The 6,602-nt window shown below is 33.5% G+C and overlaps 1 long non-coding RNA gene across 1 annotated transcript; it reads left to right on the forward strand.

Moving 5' to 3' along the window:
• The first annotated feature begins 372 nt into the window (after nt 1-372).
• Nucleotides 373-5,826, forward strand: LOC120354743. Its single transcript, XR_005573101.1, has 2 exons — nt 373-594; nt 5,562-5,826. It is a non-coding gene; the product is annotated as an uncharacterized LOC120354743 (long non-coding RNA).
• The last annotated feature ends 776 nt before the right edge of the window (nt 5,827-6,602 follow it).

The following is a 6,602-nucleotide window of genomic DNA, read 5'->3' on the forward strand; positions in this document are numbered from 1 at the left end:
ATAACAATTCCATATTTAGGCCTTGTATCTGATAGGATAGGTAGGGAATTGAAAAGGAATGGATTTCATGCTGCTTTCAAGACCAAACCGATTTTAAATAGTCTATTTAGCTGGAGTAAAGACAAAATTGATATATGGGATAAAAGTGGGGTGTACAAACTTAAATGTGATGATTGTAATGCTTGTTATGTGGGTCAAGCTGGTAGAATTTTCAAAAGTAGAATTAAAGAACACATCAGAGATTGGAATAAACAAAATGGGGAATCTAACTTTTGCAGAACATTTGATAAAAAATAATCACCAAGTTCACAGTTGAGGAGAATGTTGAGTTCCTGCATGTTAATAACAAAGGCAGATCTTTGAATATTCTAGAGGCTTCAGAAATAACAAGAGTAATTAAGGAAAATTCCTAGTATAGTTTAAATGGCCAGATTCATTTCAACAAATACAACACTACAAATTTAGTTTTATCATAGAATTGTAAGCATGCATTAGTCAATGGTTTTTCCATTTAAATATTTGTTTTATTATCTATGACACTTGGACAGGTGTTTTACTTAAAACGATTCTTCGAAGTTAGGCGAGTTGTATGAGGTGAGCAGTAAAGTTTAAACTTACAAATGTTTCATTTTAATACAATTTGTTGAATGAGAATTGGGTTAGGTTAGGTTAGAATTGATTATTTCAAACGAGAATGAACAGTTAATGGGCCATATGAATAAAGTTGAGCATTTGCTTATACTTCTAAAATATGGAGCAATTGCTTCATTTTCTATGAATAAACGTGAGCAAAACCTTTTGCTCATGCTCATCAAAAAAATAGTTTGAGCATTTGCTCAAAAGTAAAAGCTAATACTCAAAATTGAATAAAATAGAGCATTTGCTCAACGTTTGAAGCAAATGCTTCAAAAAAGGTGAGTCTAGTCTAGAGCAGCTTATCACCTTTTGCTTATAGTAAAATGGCTCAACTAATTCGTATGAGGAAGAGGAAACTATACCAGATACGATCACAACCAATAGTTGAGAACTATAAAACTCTTTTTAGAGTGTGTGTATATATATATATAATTATTTCAAAATTCTAAACTCAACTAACCTAAAACTCAATTCATAGATAGAAAACAGAGTAGACGACGCAAACACAAGCGGTGCACCCTACTTGCATATTTAGCCCTTCCGTGAGCTATAAAACAAACTAAGGCTACAAAAGCGAATCAGCTGATGAAAAATCTCTAAAATACATGAGCATTTGCTCCAGAGTTCAGGAGCATAAGGTAAGAGTATAAGGTAAAGCTTATTCATATAAAAATGAGCAAATGCTTTTGCTTCTACCTTTTGCTTATGAGCAAAACCTTATGCTCCATGCTCTTGCTCATGAGCATTTGCTCTGGTTTTATTCATATGGCCATTGTACCCGGCGCCTCCACCAATTATGTAAGGAGGGTGTGACCTCCTCCTAAGGAGGGAAAGAAAACTATATGTAATATGTTTTGGTGGTTATAAAGATAAAACAAAAGGTGAACAATCTACTATATAATTTAATGAATCTTTAACATATATTTACATTAAAACAATCAAGATTACTTTATTATAAGGAAACAATATTAAAATGAAATTTATGGGGAAGCTACTCGCTTTGCTGCTAAAGATACAATGGGCCCGTTCTGTGTACATGGAATGTGGTAAATTGTCCGATTCACAATTTACCAAGTAAAAAGATCCGCGTTCCATGGGAGGAATTTTGACAGATTCTGTTCCAGCTCTAAAATCCTGCCCCACAGTCGAAGTGTGGTAAATTGCCCGACCTGGTACAGTTCCAACTATCTGAGCTCTCATGGTCGATTATTGTAGTCTGCTTGCTTCTCTGCGCATGCGCTGATAGTTTGCATAGAATACATAACCAACAATATGATGTTTGATAATCATTTATTAAATGAATTTTTCTCGATAGAAAATTTGAGAGTAATGGAATAAAAGAAATTTACACTTTTCTTGACGGAAGGTTTGTAAAACAGCCTTTCTTCATTCACGCAGCTAGTAAACGACACAGTCTAGTGTAAATCAACTTTATATGTGCGCGCCAAAAGCTTGAACCAACGATTTTGAAATGGCGTTCCATGGGAACATTTTGCACTAGTCACGTGATGGAACAATCTACGATTGGAACTGGAACAATTTACTGTACACAGAACGTACACAAACTTTGTGGTTATGAAAAATTAAAAAAGAAAACTCAAAAAGGATAACACCTACCTTTTGAAGATAGCTTCCCCCATTGGTATTCACTGGTTGAAACGCGACGTTAATTATTAGTTGAAAATCAAAATAACTGATCTAGTGAAATGGGTTCATATTCCGTCTTATTCAATAATACAATTCTCTTTAAACTGCCCGAACTGCGACAGGAAAACTGTATTATAAAACAAGAGCAAAATCTATCCTTTTCACCAGAACAGCCGGACTTTACTCACAGTCCTAACGAACGAACTCTCCCCAAAAGCTAAATTTTTGGGTATTAATATAAACTCAGTCAATGTCAAACATGAAAGCCATCTCAAGTACATATTTCTATATTTAGCACAAGCGGCACGTTTGTTATTAGAAACAGAGAGAAGTTAACGTTAATATTGACAAGAAATAAAATAAACAATCTTTCTGTTGATGACAAAAGATTGTTCAAAGACAATGTACTGTTCATTGAACTTTTGATTTAAAAACTCTAAAATCCTGATCAATATGATATAAATATATTATTCATATATTATGTCCCATATGACCAGGTGACAATATTGTGGCATTTTTCCATAATTGAAAAAACATAGTTTGATTTTGTCACATCCACATTTATTAAACATTAATACAGAACTGAAGTTTCGTGTTGAAACCAACCAATAAAATTGTGTTTTTTCAATTGTTTCATTTTAGTCTGTCTGAAACACACGTGCTCATTTATAATCATTAGTTGTCTTTCTTATTTTTTGTGAAAATCCTCCCATATTCATAATTCAACATGAATTGAATAATTTCCTTTATTAAGGGCAAATTTAGGAATCTAGGTCCTCTCTGTCATACAACCCTCTTCAGAGATATTTGATATTTATTCAATTTGTCTTACATTTCCAGGTCTGACAAGACCTATGGCAAACACTTATAAAATTAAACAAAACGAACAAAAAATAATACTTCTAAATTTAAATACAATACATAGTGAAAATTAATACAATTGATGAAAATAATCTAATCTAATTTATTGGATGGGCAGAATTCACAGGGAAGTGGAAATTTGAAAGGTAGGCCTACAAGTGGAAGGATATTAAGGCTTGGTGAGGGGTAGGGATGTAGAATATGAAGGATTATGGTTATAAAGGAACCCGGATTTTCGGTGGGGTTTTACCACTCTAGCACCTTGGGTTGTTGGGACGCTAGGCCTGCTATTCTAGACCGGCAGCACCGGTCTAGTGAGGAGATGGAAGAATGATTAGATATTTCAGTTAACCTACTGCTGGAATATAATAATAATTAATTCTAATAAAATCTCAATCCTGAAAACTTCTGGCCTTCAGAGTCAATCTTAACTCTCCTGATTGAGTCAGTTCATTAATTTACTGAAATGTGCACAATCCTGTAAATTTCAAGGAATCTTTCAGAAATTATTGTAATATCTCAATAATTATAAATTGACTAAATGATTTTTGGTGGCACCTGTGTTCTAAAATGGTCGAATCTTATGTAAATCTAATGAAAACTGTTTTAAGTTAATATATTAGCGTGACTATAACAGAGACACAGGAGCTGGGCTCCTCAGCACCACAAGAACGAATTCGACTCTGGCATGAGGGTGCAGATGCCACTGACTCAGTGCTGAGGGAGCAACTGCCAGCAGGAGCAGAGCTACCGTACAGTAAATGGAAAACTCTGAACGCCTTAGAGCAGAGTGTGCTTGCACTAAAGAAAACCGCACTACTTGGAGGCAGATTGATGATCCTTATTGTGACTGTGGAGACATCCAGTCAGATGACCACCTCCTAAAGTGCCGTCTTGCACCAGCATGCAATCGACAAGACCTCTTTAATTTTAATGACGAAGCTGCTATAACAGTGGATTACTATTCTAATTTAGGCATATAATACAAGTATAATCACCTGACACGAACGAACGAACGAGCGTGACTAAGGGCCGTTTGCACAGTATAGATTGCTAAACTCGATTAAGTTAATCCAGTTTAAGTTAATCTGAAAGTTTAAACTTGAATCGGTTTTCTCAGTGCATTTACTAATCCAGTTTAATTTAAACTAGTTTAGCGTTAAGTTGGTAATAGAAAGTCATCATTTATAATATCAGGGAGGCCGATTTTTACAGGAAATTTGTTTACAAACCATCAGTAAATTGAGGTTATGTAGCTACGTACTATTTCCTTGTTCAAAATCCACAGAGCTGTAAACTGTACGCTAATAAAAGTGAAAAGCGATCAAGAAATTCTTCAAAAAATGATGAAATGCTATATTACTATTAGATACAAACTTATATTTGGTAGGCACCAAAAAATATATTTTAGAATGTTTTTAAAAAAGCGATTTGTTACGCTTAAATCTACTACGGTCTTCCTCGTTTATTAGAAATCTCTCGAAATCAAAATATCTCAGTTATGTGTTATTAAAAATATGTTTCCTAATCGAAGACCACTGTTAAAGATTTTCTTATTCTCTATCAAGTGGTTCATTTAATCAAATACTGGATTGGCAGTTGCTTTACTCAAGCAAAACCGTTAAAAAATTCTCTATCATCCCAGAAATTTAAATCATTCGTTTTTCCCAATTTTTCTCAGTTTTAAAATTTCTTCGCAGTTATCTTCATCAATCGCATTAAAAACTTCTATCAATTCCTCCATTATAATTATTTTTACATTCAAATAATGATTTACTATAACTTAAATATTATTATCGTCTACAGAAGCATTAAAAACAACCGTCGAAAAATAATTTACTATCTGTTGTTTTCCCATCAAATCTTTACAGATGTCAAGTTAATCCAAATTATTTGGTTTAAACCTCCTGCTTTGAAGGTTTAAAGTTTCCCAGAGTTCAAACTCAATACAGAGTTTAAACTGATACTGTGCAAACGGAATTTTAATTTAAACCAAATAAATCCAGATTTGGTTTAAGCTTTAGCTTAAACTTACACTGTGCAAACGGCCCTAAGTGGTAGAGTGGACATTATCGTCCAAACTTCGCCATGTCATCAAATAAAAAAGTCATTTTATTCTATACATTCAACGGATATCGAGATATTTTAAATTATGTTACAGTATTTTTAAGAACAAGTATTAGACAGAACAGAAAGGATAATAATTCTCATTGAATATCTTCATCCTTTGTGAACTTTAATTGAAAATTATTTTTATGAACTTAAATAAAGTAAGGTCCAAATGATCTAATATTTCTAATCTAATATTTCGCTCATCTGTATTTTCCATTATTCAGGGCCTTAATTTTCAATAAATTCATTATATCAATATTTTAGAGGTTCATGTAACATTAATTGTTTTTTTTTGTCTTTTACAGGTTAAAAACGCTCTTCCGTCTAAAGTGTGTGGGTCATAATTTTTTGTGTTCATTTCAACATTATTATGTGATACGGTAGACCTGAAGGCGTGTGTGTAATGATTTAAATTAACTATTCGAAAATTATTGTTGAACTATCATAGTGAAAAAGCTTAGAACTTTCAATCTAAAATTCATCAAGGACTGATACATTTCAATTAAATATTCATTTTATAGTATTGTAAAGTTTGTTTCCAAGTTTAATTAAATGACTTTTATAAAAAAATGCCATGTAGTAGTTCTAATTTCATTCAACTATTACACCTTTGTCAATATTGAATTGAGTATTGAATCAATCTGAAGCGTTTCCACTTGGTTCAGTATTTTTGATAATTATTTACTTTTTTATGTTATTTTTGTTCTCCAAGTGAGAATTTGTATTGAATTTTAATTCAACTAGGAAAAATAATTTTCCTTAGTTGAAGAGACTTGAAATGTTGTCGAGCTATAATTTTCGTTAAGCTCCGTTCAGACTTGTATAAAATCATCTTTGAATATAAGGTGTAGAAAAACCGAGAGGATTTAAGTTATCTAAACTATTAACCTTCAAAGTTGAAAATATTCCTTAGGTTTAAGCCTTAGATTAGTTTAATTATGAGGGATTTGATTAGACAGCTGTCAAGTTGACTAGCGCGGCTACTGGAAACTTGCTGTGCCTTGCCTATTGGTGTTTTCATGTCTTGCTCTGCCCCTCTAGTTTCAGTTACCACACTACTTAAATAACAGAATTTATCCACTTTATCTATACTCTCTCCAGACTGCTATGAGCGCTGAAAGATTAAGCCGACCCTCCTACTACTCATACACACAAGCGCAGTCTTCTTTTGTGTGTATGAGTAAAGGGACGGTCTGTCTACCTCTACATAGTATATCAATGGCCCAGGTAGGCCGGGCGTGTGTGCCTGCGCGTGGGGGAGCGAGGGTCGGCTTAATCTTCCAGCGCTCATCGCAGTCTGGACAGAGTATAACACTGCCTGTCCAAGGATGATGTCTCTTTGATTT

This window comes from Nilaparvata lugens, chromosome X (assembly GCF_014356525.2).
Source record: "Nilaparvata lugens isolate BPH chromosome X, ASM1435652v1, whole genome shotgun sequence".
Lineage (NCBI taxonomy): Eukaryota > Metazoa > Arthropoda > Insecta > Hemiptera > Delphacidae > Nilaparvata > Nilaparvata lugens.